The 16912-nt window shown below is 38.8% G+C and overlaps 1 protein-coding gene across 3 annotated transcripts in view; it reads left to right on the top strand.

Moving 5' to 3' along the window:
• The first annotated feature begins 3309 nt into the window (after positions 1 to 3309).
• The window catches only part of MAPK8 (mitogen-activated protein kinase 8), a 179974-nt gene continuing 166371 nt past the window's right edge, over positions 3310 to 16912 (top strand). For all 3 annotated transcript variants that reach the window (XM_033066309.2, XM_033066307.2, XM_033066306.2), the window contains exon 1: positions 3310 to 3436. The gene's annotated coding sequence lies outside the window, so the exon portion shown is untranslated. The remainder of the gene's footprint in view (positions 3437 to 16912) is intronic.

The following is a 16912-nucleotide window of genomic DNA, read 5'->3' as shown; positions in this document are numbered from 1 at the left end:
AAATGAATGTATTATCCACCTTTTCCTGATGGGACTGTTGATCTATTTGGTATGAAGAATGTTCTCATACAGCATGCTTGGCTTTCTCCAAAGCTTTTGACTTAGTACTGATAGGATTTGGCTGCATTTCAGGGCAGGTATTTTAGTAATGTCTCATCACCTGGTCAAGTCCAGTCCTAACTTATGACGATCAAAAGAGAACACCCAGTAGAGTGGTTGAAAGGTCCCTTCCCAGACATTTATCTTTCCTTCCACAAGACACAGAAGGAGACCAGGTCTGAAGGGTCCTTTTGGACCAGACAGTATTGTTTGATTTAAAAGGCTGTATTAAAAGTTGTATCACAAATAAATCTCATTTCTTTGTTAAGTCATGCTGGGAAAGATATCCAGAGACTGAGTTTTGCTCCAATATAATTTTGTATTTTCTTCAGCAAATGAAATTATAAAATAGAGTTTTGAATGATAGTTTTGTAATAAAGATTAATGAAATAGTAAATAATGAAGAAAGCAAGATTCTATTGTGGAGTGACTGTAATCATCTGAGCATGTTGTCTTCCAACAAACAGGGTTTAAAGACTGCTGACTAAGAAGGTGAGGTATTCCCACATGCTGTGAGACTGTGTCTTGGAAATTCAGAGGAGTGAGATGTTGTTGTAAATAAGCATCCCAGCAAGAGCTCTTAGTGCCCCTATTTCCAAGAATATGTAAGAAAGGCATTGTTGGGAGACAAGCTTAGATGTGAAGTTTGAGAGTTGCAGTGCTCAGACATGTAAGGGAAAATGCCGTTTCCTCTGCCTGTTTGTTTTTAGAGGCTCCAAGTAATATGAAATACCAGATTAGATGATCTAATAGGTTCTTAACTCATGTCCTGAGAAACAGCTGCTGCTTCCCCTTCACCATTTATAAATGCAAGATTGGATAGCTGCATTCTAAGTCTAGCATGATGGAACTGTGACCCAATGGGCTTCAGAATAGCCACACTGGTGTCAGCCTGAAGTAATGCAGTTGTAGTTGCAGTTTGTACAGAATTTTTGGAATACCTCAGGATAAAAGGCACTGTACAAATGTAGGTCGCTTTTATTAAATGCCTTGCAAATCGTTTATAATGCCTTTAAGTATCAGAACAGCCATACCACATCAATAATCCCTGCACATGTGTGTACTTTATTTTAGAGTTTACCACAGTTCACTATAAATGGCTTAGATATATTCAGTAATTCAGTTATAATGAAATGTGCAAGCCTTCAATAAACGTATGTGCTGCCACTGGCCTCTGATGTAAATACTTTGCCAATTATATATACATTAGTGATGACTGTAGCAGGCTTGTAAATACTCTTTGTAATTCTTTGGCCTCTATTCTCCATCCCTTACATAAGCTTTATAGTAGTGTGTAATTCTAGATTCACATATTTAAGGCCAGGAGGGACCATTAGGTCATCTGGCCTTTTGGAGTAACAGGCCAGAGAACCTCATCCGATTGCTTGAGCAATGAGTCCAAGAACCTTTTTGTTTGACTAAAGAATATCTTCCACTCTGCATGTTTGCATGAAGACCTTCAGACATTAAAAATTAATTAGTGGCCTCAGTGCTTTACTCCAGTTGTTAACCATCCTCACAGTGTGTGTTGGCTTCTTCCCTTACTGTATCGTACATTACATTTTTGAAGACAGCTGAAGATGCAGTGAGGAGAACATCACCTTAGTTTTGAGCCTCAGCTGAGATAATTTCAGACTCTTAGCCTACATGAAGTTTTGGGGGGAAAATAAACTTGAATTAATTCTTGCTAACCCTTCTTTTCAACAGACCTCCAGATGTTCTTTACATTTTCTTTCCCATAATGGATAAATTCTTTTCAGAGAAGCTGTGTGAAAGCCATATGCCATTTAAAATTCATTTTCAGGCTTTGAGTACATTACTTGAAGAACTCCTCTCAGAATTTCAAGGCTTACACATCCAGAAGAGATGCCAGATTTTCAAGGGCTAGGCATCTCTTTAGGTATATAGATGAAATCAATACAGATTTGAAGAATCTGTGTGCATAAAGACTGATAAATAGGAGTTGAAGAGCTTGAAAAATCTTCTCACTTTATGTGGATGTATCTTTGGAAAATACAACTTTATTCTGATTTATGTGGTGCTTGGCAATTCTTTGTACTCACTAGATACTAGACTCACTAGAAAATTGTAAATGTCCCCCTTTCCACCCACCACCATACAGGTTTCTCACCATCGTGATGTTCATATCTTTGGACACTTCACCTGATGGCTGGCACAAGTCTTTTTACTCTTCTCTGGTCTATTCACCCCTGTCAGAAAGCCTACAGTTTTCCACCAGTATGGTTTCATCATCTACCAAATTCACTGCTCTCATTATATGGGATGGAGAAGGAAGAAGATGGGGAGTCTAGATCTAAATGTGGTTTCGTGCCTTGCAAAATCTTATTTTACTCAGATTGATTTTGCAGTCTGAAGAGAAGTAAAAATACAACCTATATGTGAGAGGCAGGCAGAGGAACAAATGACAGGTAGAAGGCATTCAGCTGGTAGATGGTTCCTTGGAGTTTGTACCAGAGCAAGGCACAGTAACGGGGAATAATTTAAGCAAAAACTGGTCATGACTGAGAACCCATAATAATTATTATGTTAATGAAAGCAAAATGCAGGAGAGGTCTCCATTCTCTTCACAGATAAGGATATGCTGATCAGACCTATATTAATAGGAAAAGATTGCAATCTCTTTAGAATAAAAATGCAAAATTAAGACTATGTGCATTTTTGATTGCTATATTAACACAAAATAAAAATGCACCTAAACTTTAGTGCTTTTATTATTACACTTAGGAATGTTTACTCACTGAAGGTAAAGTGCTTTGAGAAGGAAAACATACTTCCTCACAGGGGTTGCTTCCCATATTTGGAGTATGACTGTTTAAATTGTAGCTCAGCAGAAATATTTTGATTCTGTGGGGCACCAGCAGCTCAGCAACAGTGCTGCCTTTCACATCCAGTTCTTAACTGTAACAGATCATTTAGACCCTGGGTTGGCTAGGCTCACATAAACCAGGTTTACAAAGAGTTATAAAAGCTTGGCTTTCCTCCTTCCTTCTCCCCCACATTCCAGTTTTTCCCCTTATAATTTTACCACAAGGCAATGCAGTCAAGCTTTTCTTGGATCATATGAATGTAGATCAATAAATATCAGTTGCAGAATGGGAATCTACACACAGGCATGTGCTAGAAGGATGAAATAGTTATGTTAGTTTAAAGACACTTCAAAGTTTGTTTTGTTTTATATTTTCAGGGCACAATGCCTATGTTATATAGGTACCAAGCTGAAGCTGGAGGGGAAGAGGAAAGCTCTTTCTGAAAAAGCAGCAATGCTAGAATGTGCTGTAGAGACTCAGATTGATTTTCAACTCTAGAGGCATGTATGGTAAGCAAAATGATATTCTTTCTGTCTGGATAAGGGTATTATGCATTGTGGAATAACCTACATTTCAGCTGTTATCACATAGCTATTGTCTATGGATAGATGCAAAGCATCCTGTGGGAATAAGGTGTTTGGTTCTGTAGCAGAATGTCAAAATCATTATGGCAGTTTTTTTTCTGCCAGTGCTTAGACAATGAGTCAGCCTCCACCAGAGATCTTGTCCTCTCCTCAACTCATATTCCTCTTGCAAAAGATAAATGACTTTGTTAGCTCTGAAGTGAGAATTAGAGTGATAGTCAACTATTTGCAGAACAATATGAAAAGATTAAGCATTATTTAGCAGAAGTTGTATGGGACAAAATGGCCTCAACATTAATGCCTACCATTTATGCCTAACATGCCTAACATCTATACCGTTATTCCTCCGTTATCTCAAATGCAGGAGCTTGATCAGTGAGTTTTAGATCAAGACTGTGCTCCATGTAGCGTATGGGGCAACTCAGCTAAAGGCATGTTTCTGTCACTTAACTGACCATCACTGAATTCCAGGATAGAATTTCTAAAGAGTTACACTTTCTCAACAATGGATTTGGATCTTTGCATGGAAATTCCTGTGGAAGGCCGGCATAGTTACTTGTCCTTTTGACTGTGTAATGATGGGAGAAGTACTGCAATGAGACCAAAGGCAGAGGTTGCAGGGCGTTGCACCTTTGCAATTACAGTTAACTCCTATGAAGTGCAGAAGGTTGAACTGGCATTGTATAGAAGTATGCTGAATCAGCAATGGTGAATCAGCCTATGAAGCTTGGTAAATAGAGAAAATCAAGCATGTGGCTTGGGATGAGCTGTTGTAAAGGCAATTGTTCCCTGCATGAAAAACTGTTAATTTCATAATGGTTTGCTTTGAAAGAAACAAGGTGCAAGATTTAGCAGATAGGAATCATGACACTGAGATTTTAGTTAGCCACCTCCTGCAGGCCTGTTACATGAGTCCAAGCAATCACCTTCCTTCTTTGTGCGGCCATGTCTTAATTTATAAGCTGAGAAGTATGAATTCCCAGTGTGTTATTTTTTATTTTTTTAAAGTTAGAAGAAATCACTGTATTTATCTCGCCCAACTTCCTACATAAACCAACCATAGAATTCCTGCTACAAATTATCACTCTTTCACAAAGTATTGTGCAATCCCTGGTGAGCTGCAGCTGTATTCATGATGAAGTGGTGGGCTGCACACTGATGCAGCTTCTTTTCATTCACATGGCAAGGGGCAACACGCTGTGTTGCTTGGACAGAAATGGGTGAGTAGTTTCTTTTGGATTTCCTGATACATCTCTCCTACAAAGTACGTCACACGAAAGTAATTGTATGACTTTTAATACAGAAAGCAACATCTTTTTTATAACTTTCTGTGAAAAGGCTCTTTTCATTAATTAATAAGCTTTATTAATATAAAAATGTCATAAAAAAGTATTTTCTTCTGTCTTTATTAGCTTCACTGTGAGTAAAATTATTTTTACTTGAACTTAAATAATTCATATATAGCCATGTAATATCTATATTTATATGCAGACATTCATGGCTTTCTATGTGCACGATCATATACATCTGTAGCAGGGTACCAGACCAAATCAATCAGAGATAGCGTCTCTTGGTCTGTCTCACACATACACACACACACACACACACACGCACACGCACACACATATCCAAAGCTGCACTGTAAAACTCAGTAAGACTTCCTAACGGAGGCCAAATTGGCTCTTTAGAGCTCAGCCCTGATGATTTGCATGAAACCTTCCATGAAAAGATACCAGAATGTGTGTGTGTAAATTAACGCTTAGATTTAACTCTGTGCAGCCACAGTGGGTGCTTTCAATAAAGCTGCTGATTCTGTCACAGTAACAGTGACCCTTGGTACATTAATATCAAGTTCCTCACATTTTATGACACAGTACCTTGATGAAGCAGAATTGAGAAATCTGGCTTTCAGTTCCATAGGCATATGGCAATCTGTTGTTAATAGACAAGTCAACATCTAGATCTGCTAAATGTCATTTTGGGGTACCTTGCTTTTTGATTAAGTCCAAAAAATGCCTTTGTTTTGAAAAGCTTCCAACTAAGCATGATTTACAAAACAATTTAAGCATTTTTGTTCTGATATGTGAAAAGTTTGAATAAAGGATTTCAGAAGAAATCAAATTAATTAAATTAATTTGAAAATCCTATTAGATCCAACTCCTTTTTTCTTTTTTATGTTCTGCTTATGCAACCAAGCAGGAACACAGACCTTATTACTGTTTTCAAGTCGTGTGGGGAGGATAGGCCAGTGCAAACCCTCCTGAACCTCAGTTCTGTGGTCTGTAGAGAATGAAGCAAGAGTGAGGAGACTCAGAACCAGCACAGAGGAGTCTGAGCAACAGAAATTTGTTGGAAACCGGCAAATGCCTGTCCTAGCAGCTAGTAGGCTGGTTTGTCTTGAGTTTGGTCCAAACAGAGGTTGGTAGGTTGCAGCTACGCCCAGTTAGAAGCATCAAATTTGCTTATAAATCAAGGACCTCAAAGAATTTTCCAAATGTTACTCAGTTAAGCATTGTACCATGTGCCATACTTACCTGTAATGTAAGTAAATATCAATGGATATATTTTAGAAATGGGCAGATTTGAATTCCCTGAAACTACTTTGGGAACTTAGGATCAAGAACTATCAGAGCTGAGGAGAGATCTTGGGATTTGTGACAATATGATGCAGGTATTGGCTATTTCACATCTTTGCCAGATTCCAATAGCAGCAATATGAGAGGCACTACTTCAACCTCTGAGACAGCCTCTGAGTAATGCCTTTGTTGTTCTCTAGCCTCATCTGTGAAAAGCATATGCTTGTTCTCTCCATCAGATAAAAATAACAGAATGGGATTAGAGTATTCTATTCCTCATCTCTGTCTGCCAATATAGTACATGGAAAAAAATTTAAAGAACACCATGAACAAGGAAAGCATGCTCAAGTCTGACAGCAGAAGTCCCAGAATACAAGGAATTTATGCAAAGCATGGTGTGCTTATACAAGTTAGCAACTGGGAGAGCTACCATAGAGAGATTTGCAAGGAGCAGTTCTGACTCAGGGCAAAACAGACATAGCTGCTTTGCTTTGCACACATCTGACTTGAGATACAGTGGGAAGGATAATCTGTGTGAATCGTGTACTGAGATGCACAAAATGCTCAGGAGGTTCTACCAGCTGAGATCAATGTAAGTAACCGGGGCAAAGATAATTTGAGAGAGCACAGACAGGTCAAAGGTTGAAAACTCACATTTTTGTCCTTTGTGCTCCAGTACTGTCAGTTGCTACTGACAGAACAGTAGCTGATGCATAAAAGCTCAGATGGCAGTAGCACAGATTGAGTGTCCATGTTTTCAGAAGACAATCCTTAAAAATGTCATTACTCTATGTCAGAATTCCCAGGCATTTTGTTGCAAGAAATATGTCTATTTATACAAGCACACACCTGCAATCCATGAAGATATTTTGCTTGATAAAGTCCTCATTATTATTTAAATTAAGGTCTTTAAATTAAGATAATTTAACTTAAAATAGAAATTAAGATTGATCCAAAGATAAACTTGATCCATCTGATCAAAATATGCCATTTCCAACAGTTTAGTGAATCACAGGTTTGGGAATTACTGTGAACATCACTAAGCAAAATGCCTGGCTTGTGATATGGATTTAAAGTGACTTGTTTATAATTAGTGAAATACAAAAATTTGGCAAGTGCATTTGAGTCAGAAAACATAACCCAAATGGAGGTTTGGGTATTATTTACCCATAATTTTCAATATTCTTTCAGGAGTGTTCATTTCAGAGGTAACTATGCGATCAGCAATTTCAGAAACAGGCATATAGCCACATTTTCATGTATTAATTCATTGAGTAGCCCTTTCTGGGTCAATTCTGCTGCATGTACTGTCACGAATTAAAACCAACAAATTTTAAGAATGTTGAGTATGAAAACTGGACACTGGTAAGCTGGGACCCAGAAACAGAGAAATGACTTAATTTGAACGAGATGTCAGATCACTGGCTGGCATCACAACAGTTCAGTGATGAAACTGTTGGAATACTGTGGCTTTCTCTTTTCATCTTTTAATATGTCTGTATTTGTATGCCAATGTCATGCTATATTACAGTAGCACTGTAGGAGTCACAGTTAAAATTCAGCCCCTAGTGATAAGAAGTATTTTAGAAAAAGAAAATCATAAAAGCAGTCAATGCTCTGCAGAGCTTGCTGTCTATAACGCCAGTTACACAGTTGTACAGCCTGTGGTAACCTCCAACACTCCACTGACATCACTGGGAGAATTTAAAATGTGTTAGTTCTCATTTCAGTCCATCTTACCTAACCTCTTATGTAAGGAAAATAGAGAGGCCATGTATTTTGCTGAGTAGAGACAGGAGGCTGAATTGAGACCCCAGAGATGGTTACATGGATCAGTTGTTCAGGATTGTACCAAGCCCTTTTCCTGCCCCATCATGATCAAGTAACTTTCTTGTGGCAACCACAGTAATTCCCTGCAGGGGGGAGGGATATTAAGAAAGTATGTTTTGAGTCTCTTAATGTAATTTAGCAGCAGGAAACTAGGAAGGAGTGCCAGAACCATGTGAATAGCCAGTTCTTTGTGCAGCACTTGCAAATGCTCCACCTAGGCCACAGCAGGGCAATTGCTGCTTCGTATAAATTTATTACCAAGAAGTGTTTGTCTGCAAGTACATTCCACACCTGATTTAAGACTTTTCATTTACATGTGACTTATGTAATAGTAAATTTACAGTTTAAATGTGGTTAATGAAAATTAGTATTTTATTCACTGGAAACAATTTCATGCCAAAAATGTTTCTCTCCCCAAGGCCAAGTAAATCTTTTAGGTGACAGTGTTGTCAACACCTCTTAGCACTGAATGTAGTACATAGCACTTTTTTGCACCTGAGTACTGTGGAAGAGTCCTTGTTATAGTTTTGTGGTAATCCAACCATGAAAACATTTCACTGCAATAAATATTCACTTAGGCCAAGTCAGTAAGGATTAAAAATAACTACTTAAGCATAGTGAAGAGATGGTATCTGTATTGAAGAATTTGTGTTAAGGGAATGATCTAGACTGATGATATCCAAAGGCACACAGAGAAAAAATGACCCGTATCAGGTCATGCCTCTATTCAGTGCCTGTTTCATTCCATAGTGAGAATAAGTCAGCCATTTAATAATTTGTTTCTTTCTACTATCACATTGGTTACATGAACATATTAACAATACTTAGTCTCAGAAGATTAATGAAGTAGTTTAGGTTGCAAATACCACATGGTTAAGAAAAAAGACTACCACCAAAACAACAACAACCCCCCCCCAGTCCTCACTTGTCTACTTAAAAAAATAGTTAAAATATCAAGATAAATTGACCCATCTGTTGCCTTCCAATAAAATACATCAGGGATGAATTTGACCCCTTTTATTCAATTTGTCCTCAATTTGCTAAACTCATTAATTTTCTCTTGTTTTACTCTCTGTTAACTGAGAAGCAGCAGCCTCTTTGCAATAGACATTAGAAGCAGGAAATCTCAGGGTATGTTTCTAATTGCCAGAGTTTCTTTCCCTCTTTCTGCTGTTCCTGTTCTTAAGGAAGCATAAGGGGGTCCAAAGGTGCCACTAGGGAAACAGAAAAGAGTATCAAGGTCAGGGTGAAAACCACACAAGAAGCAGGAAGAGATGCTTGCAGTTAGGTTCATGACCTTTGTGTTTTTTTTCTCATTGTCCAGGAGAGGGAGGAAAGGGGTTAGAGAAGGAGATATAGGAAGCTAACATTGGAGCAGATGTATATATAACCCCTGTTAGAAAACATCAGAGTTAGAAAGCTGATGCTGAAGCTGCTAAAATTTGTAGGGCTCTTACTGCTGAACATCTGGGAAAAACAGATGCATGTCTGGACTTTGTTCCCCAACAGCTAAGATAGTTCCAATAGGTAGATGTCAAAGCCCAGGTTTTAGAAAGAGAACTGAACAATAGAAAATAATTGAAATATGTTTTGTTATTAAAAAAAACCAATCACTTAAAGCAGAACAATACACTTTATAGCTGGAGAACTGAAGTTCTTACCAAATATAGTATTTTAAGATGTTCATAAAATCTGACCTTAATGAGTTTTGAAATCCTCATTAAGATAGAATCATAGAATTATTTAGGTTGGAAAACACCTTTAAGACAGCTCTTTTCCTGTCTTTCTATTTGTGTTCTGACTTGGATGTAGTAATGTACATGTTCTGCTCACAAATACGCAAAGGGAAAACTGTGACCATGTCAGAGTGCCAATCAATTTTGTCTGTGCTTACTGAGGTCTCAAACATTTCAGTTTAGGCACATTTCTGAACACAGAATCCTTCTTTCCAGTGTCTTGGGGAACAGTTTTACTGCATCTCCACAAACTGAGATGGTAAAAATCTGATACAAAAATCAAGCACAGTCTTTGCCTGTTTCAGTGCATATGGAACTACATAGCATTTTTAGTATTCTAAAGACAAGACCATAAAACTCAGTGACTCTGAGGCAGTGGGTGATGGATCATTACAACCAAAAGATGCTTGTAGAATGAATATAAAACTTCTGATGGTTTTTTGTGAGGTTGGAAAGAATGAGAAGTCTTTTTGAGTGGTGTACCAGAAAAGTTGCTATACTAGATGTGTGATGATCTACACCTCCATGTTAACTTCCTAAAGATCTACAGATACTGATGATATATTATTGCTTCCTTTGCAAATTTATTCTTTTTCCATTTCCCAGCTTCCAACAATATTCTTCGTCTATGCAGTTGCCTTAGTGCTTCCAATTTTTGTACACCTTCGAATATTTAAATTTCGTTCTAGTGCAGATATAAATGAATTTGTGAAATATTGTAACTAATCCGAAAATCTGATTTTCTTTTCCTGATTAAAGGTCTGTTTTTATGCTTCTTGTTCTAAATTGCTTTCAACTTGCATCCAAAAATCCCATCAATCTTAGTATAGATTCAGAGAAAATAAGTCTGCTGAAAAATTAATAACTGTATTTTTTGGTTGAGAGTGTCTTAATTTTTATTGATAAAATATCAATGTCTGTAAACAAAGATAAGCTACCTATGAACACCTGCATGAAGCTAGTTAGTCTTGAACCAAAGACAAGGATTGGGATAAACACCTGGTTGTTTCTTTTAGGTGTAGCCTGAAAAGTTTAATATTCTTATGTCATATAGAAATCTCTTAACAGTAAAGGGAACATGTTCAAATACTTGGGAGCCACGTCTACAGCTGGAAAACTTTCAGACATTTTTACCAATGGTGCCTGACCCCGGAGAAGATAGCAATAAAAATGATCCCTGAAGGTTTCATCTACTCGTGCACATTGCCAGGAAGTGTTCCTCAGCATCAGAACTGTGCTCTGTGCTAGTGGATTTTTGGAAAACTTCTTGTCATAGTTTTGCTTCCATCAGCTGGAGTTCTCCTAACAGTTCATGAGTGGTTTAAGAGTTAGGAGTTAGCAATGAAGAGTTCAGATGTGGCCATCCTGTTACAGTACAGTACAGTACAGGCCATCCTGTGACAGTACCATGGAATAGACTGTTGAGAGTAGCACCAAAGAACACATTCAATCTTGTGTTAGCCCTCTTAGACCAGCCACACACTGGCTGAATCTCAGTAACAGCAAGTTTTCCTGAAGGGCAATTTAGGGAAATTTACTGTGCCTACAGTTCTAGAGCTCAGGCTGGCAAAGCACCAAAGGCCATGGTCTGAGTCATGGCAAGGTATCCACCAACCTCACTTTCACTGACTTGCTACCTGACCTTGCCTATAGCCTTCAGAGCTTACAGATGAGCACATCTTGCTTCAGATGAGCACACTGCTGAGATAGTTTAGATTCACTTTCCTAAAGGTGAAAGTTCTTGGTTACCCACAGAACACTCACAGCTTAGGAAATTGTCAGCATTTCATATACAGAACCTTGCTAACATCACTTAAACTGGAATAGCTGCTTCTAGAGTAATAAAGCCTGATTTAGTTTCCATGGCTGATTCACTGGCAGGCATCTTGATGGAAAACTATAAGTTATGCTACCTAAAATGATGATTTTATTAAATTCAGTTGGAAACTCAGCAGTTGGTGCAGAAGTTAATGTATTATGATAAGGGACAGCCCCTGATCCTTGCTTGTGTTCACCCTTAGTCTGATTAGAAATCTGTTCCACTGCTGGTCTTTTAAGTTGAGATTTAGCACTAAATGAAAGTTCATAGCTTCATTTCTGGCACAGTAACAGATGAGATCCTGTGGGAGAGAAGAGAGAACATTTATCTCTCTTCTCCTATACTCACAAAGCTGATAGGTACTCCCACAGTACTTGGGAGGTGGCTGAGTTACCCTCTGCCATCAGAAGCTTTGCACTGCAGAGGTGAAAGAAATTAGAAGTTCTGACTTTCAAAATATGCAGTTAGAAATGTGTGGGCACAGAATTCAGAGAAGAAGAAAGAAGGCAATGGTCAGCTGTTAGCTGCTTAAAGCCAAGAAGTCCTTGCTGTTCTGTTGGGATTCTACTGGAAAGGCAGCACTGGAGGATAAGAAAAGTGCGAAATGGAAAGGAAAAAGGACAAAAATTTCACTGTGTAGGAGTCAGAGAACAAGCAAGCTTGCCAGAGAGGATAAAATAGGGAGATGACAGGGAATGGTGACTAATGGAATAACTAGAAATGGCAATTGCATGAATGACCCATATGGTAGAGACCAGCAATGACATGCCGAGCATTCTCAGGAGCAGCTGTCAGTAGCACCCAGGAGAAAATGAAGCTAAACGAACTGTTAACTTCAGGCTAGTGACAAGTGCTCAGACTTCAGACCGCCTGGAACTTCTCTGGCAAAGGACACCAATTGGCTCCCAGGCTGCTGCTGAGGAGGCCAAGGACTGAATGCTCCTTTCCCTCTTGGGGTGGTCTTTGCTGGTCTGAGGCAGCTGCGTGTGTGGCAGAGACCCTCTCTCTGCCATGGCTTGTCTTGTACCTATTCTGCAGACAGAAGGCCTCTGTCTGCAGACTTGTTAAACTGGCATCTTCTATCAGCAGTAGAGTCATTAAAAGAAACGTAGGAAGGGAGAGTTTATTTTGCCGATGCTCTTTATTTTAATCATACAAAGAAAATGACAATTTTTATATAGAAGCCATTAGGGATGCAGGAGGCATCGGTTCCTAGCTCTGGGGCTCTTTCTTTTAAACAGACTGTGGCAATGCAAATACAGACCGTCATGATATTTATATCTTTAATTCTTGCATTCACCACATTACTAACACACTGATGGGTCCCTTGTTCTTCATTTGTCTATTTCCTTAAACTCTCTGCCCCCTTTTTTATTATTATTATTTTTTCTGTCATGTGTGCAGTTCTTGAAGGTCAATCAGACGTCACGGATAGAGCCATTCTGTTCATGGGCTCGCAAGCAACTTGTTTATGAATGAAGAAGGCTTTGTGAACTTCCAGAGACATGCTGAGCTTTTTTATAAAACTACCAGTGGGACAAGGAGCTTGGGAAAGTAAGGCCTCTTATGGATACAGAAAACGGAGGCGCTCTGCCAAAAAACGTAGGCCGACATTCCAGTTTGTCAGAATCTTGTCCAAGTAACAAGTTTCTAGAAAACAGATCAGGTGTCTGCATATCCAGGGTTCAGGCTGACCATATGTGAGCGCAGGGCAGTATGTATGCTAGGACACTTCCACAGCAAATGCTGAAAATGTGACCATAAAGATACCATGAACAGGTCAGGAATACCAGAGCTCCATGGAATAGAAAACAGAAGGATAAACACACCTTAAAGAAAAAAACCTAACACTTGGGAGTGTCTACTACTTTTTTAAAACCAAAGCATGCAACTGATTCTTTGCTATTTTTGGCATCAGAACAATTAGAAATGATTGGTTTTAATATCTTGGATTCTATTTGAATCTCCGATTCTGTGGCTTCTTACATGTATAGCACTCCTACTGCATGTAGCTGGGGAAAGAGGAGAGGAACTAGCAGACTCTTTTACCTGGCTTAAGTTTGCTTTTCTTTAATTTAAAATTTAGATGCCAACACAGTTGAAGCCAGCTGCATCCTGTTTACTGGAATTTTCACTGTTGTGCTCATTCCAGTTCCTTCAGGGAAATACTGATTCCTTCCTGAAAGAAGTTCTAGGAGCATACAGCAAAGAAAGACAGAGGTGGGCAAGCAGAGGTCTGAACTGAGCCTCAGAATCCTTCCATGACAGTTGGCTCTGCAGCCCTTGGAGACTACATGTAGTCTTCCAAATGTCTTTGGCAATTTTTTTAAACAACTGTAATAAGGACAAAACCTGAACAAAACAAGCCAGTAGTGCCCAAAGCTCTATCCACCAAACAGATAGAGTAGTTTGAGAATGCTTACTGACATGAAAGAAACAGTGATTTGTGGAAAATTTGGTTACTGGTACTTCTTGCTTGTTTATCACTCCAAGAGTCAGATTTGCTCTGGCTTCCCTTTCCTATATCATGATCATCATCATCATCATCATTATCACACCATCATCACTTTTCTCCTCATTGTCCTAATTTCCTTGCCCACATGTCCTTGTCTCTTGGGGTATTTCTAGTTCCATGTATGATTTTCTCTTTTTATTTGAGTCAGGCTATTTTCATATGTGGATGTGGTAGTTTAGAGACATGGTTTAGAGTTGGAATTGGCAGATTTAGGTTTATGATTGGACTTGCTGATCTTTAAGGTCTTTTTCAACCAAAATGATCCTATAGTTTTATAAGTCTATGATTCTATGTCCCATGACATCTGGGCACAATTAAGCCCTGTAGATAAAAGGGGAATGTTTCCCTTAATCTCGGATTTGATGTTTTTGCCAGTAGAATAAACCAGCAATTTTGGCCAGCTCCTGAATCCCTCATTTGAAATACACTCACCACAGTTCTACCTCATTATTGTGTGTAGGCAAACCTTTATTTTTGCCTCCAATGACTTTGGGTTTGGCCAACTTTTGATTGGTTTAGGGAGAAAGATAAGGTTTATCTCTGACATGAGAAACTCAGTGTATTTCAAATTTATTTTCAGCAGAACTTTCTGAAAAAAGAGTCGTAAGAATATATTTAACATGCACAAGCAATCTCTCTCACTAATTTCGTTGTTGGAAACCTCAAATCTTTTGCAGCACAATGTGTAAAATAAAATAATAATTCTCTGGCAGACATTTAACATGCGAAATTTGTTTTCTAATAGCTAATTTTAGCAAAGTCCTGTAAGCACCCAAAAAAAATGTTAGGTATTGATATGCTGTATAATGGTTGTAAGACATTTGGTACTGGTCACCTTGTACAGCTTCAAGTTAAAAAAAACTGCTTTGAATTATTGTCTTTGTTTTGATATTTCAGAATATTTTAGAAGTGCAAATTAAATCTCCCATGCTCTGAGCTATACTCAGAGCAGGTGTAGTTTTTCCTCTAGGTATCTATCCTGTCCTGTGTCCAAAATATGAAGTTCATTTCAAGATGAGCTATTTCCTCATCTGGGATTGCAGGCCTTGCCAAAGCTGGAGATAAAAAAAGCACCAATCAAAGTGAGAGAAAAGTTTAAAGGGACTGAAGCATACCTGAGCTGTACTTTTAGAAGATCGATAGCTGTTTTTTGAGAGGAGACAACCATACAACTGAGTAACTGAATTGGGAAGGAAGTTGTCTTCTGTAGAGAGATTAGGGTGGAAGAAAGAATAGGGACAATTATATGTTTCTTGTCTTGAATGGAATCCTCAGAATTAACAAACCTAAAATATTCTTGGAGAGATGATTAACACTGGAGGCCATTGAGTGCTACTTTCAAGATGGAAGAAAGTCACTTGGAAATCAGCTCAGAAGATCAAATCTCCATGTGAATTACTGCATGTATTTTGACTGACTAAGGAAGACTGAAGCCAAATTAGAGACCCCTGCAAACTTACCTTAGAGGGCTGGGGAACAAAATCCTTATCTATACAGTTACTATACCATGTGTAAACATTCATCTGCTTTCCATAAATGAAACCTTATTGCTACCCATTTAGCAACTCCAGTTGGCCTTAAGGTGAGACCTGAATTGTGGAATGACAATTTTGTATTTTTTGCCTTATCTGATACCAAAGTTTCTCTTGCTGCAAAGGTCCAGCCTCATGACTCTGATGCTAAGAATTCCCTCTGCACTGAAACTTCCCATATATGGATTTAATAAAGAAAGAGGATTTTTGTTTATGCCAAAGTCTGTTCTGCTGTTTGGAAGCCATTAGAAAACGTTACGGTCACTAATTCATTCAATATTTTTTGACAAAATATTGGCATGGTTGAGAACTTGCTGTTTTTCATAGACAAAGTCAGTACCACAGTTTGTTTTCATTCATTACAAAGGCTTTGCAGCACATGTGATAAAACCCCTTTTTCCTCTGCTTATCTCCTATGAGCTTAAAGTACAGATGGCAGAGTTTTCTTAGGCACGTGCTTAGATTCAGAAGGGGCAGGCTCTAATAATCCTAATAATCATACAAGCTTCTCCTTCCTTCCATTTCTGTCAGTTCCCACTCAATCCTGGCTTTAAAACTCCTTGACTGCTGAGCTGCCCAATGCACTGCAATTGTCTCCCTGCCTCGTAAGGGGCAGAAGAATGTTCAGCCCATCTTGCTGTAGCCAGAGCAAGAAGTTCTCCTGCCAGCTATAATGCAACTAAAAGCCTTCATATTGAAGCTAGGAGACCTGAGCTTTCCCTAGCTACTGACACAAGGTCCCTGGAAGTTTTAGGGCCACCCACCTAGAGCAGCTGATTACTGTAGGGTGAGCATGGCAGGGACGCAGTGAGCCTCTACAAAAGCCTGTATTGTACTAGCCACAATAAACACCTCTGCCTGTGGTTAAGATACAGGTCACCAAGCACTCGCTCAATACTCTTTGCTGTAGATTTGAGAATAGTGGTCTAGACCTGAAGGCTGTGGGTCAGAGTCAAGCAGGACACTTAAGTGATGCCATCTACAGAAAATGGCAGATGTCATGCAGAATGTTATTTCTGGTGCTGAGAGGAAGATGTGCCCTGATGGGACTTTGCAGAAGGCAAAAGAGAAAAAACATGAAAGGTTTCCTAAGCTAAATATTTCCCAATTCCAACTCGGAAACAGGTATTCTTTAAGTCCACAAATAGCTTCCACATTTGAGAAATACCAAGTTTCTGTCAGAATGGTCCCACTCAATTTATGTTGCCCAGCTCACAAAACAGACTCATCTTGGTGCCCCAGTCCTGTTATTTCCCTTCTTGTTCATTGCTTTGCTGAAAGTACTTCTCCTCATCACTCTTTTCCTGCCTGATGCTCCTAGAATTCTATCTGTCTTTAGTTATTTGTTCAGAGCTTTTCTTCTTTACCATTTATCAATCTCCTAGGTGTTTTT

The sequence above is a fragment of the Catharus ustulatus genome, chromosome 8 (assembly GCF_009819885.2).
Source record: "Catharus ustulatus isolate bCatUst1 chromosome 8, bCatUst1.pri.v2, whole genome shotgun sequence".
NCBI lineage: Eukaryota > Metazoa > Chordata > Aves > Passeriformes > Turdidae > Catharus > Catharus ustulatus.
Note: the sequence above shows the minus strand (reverse complement) of the source record. Positions and strands in the feature narration are given on the sequence as shown.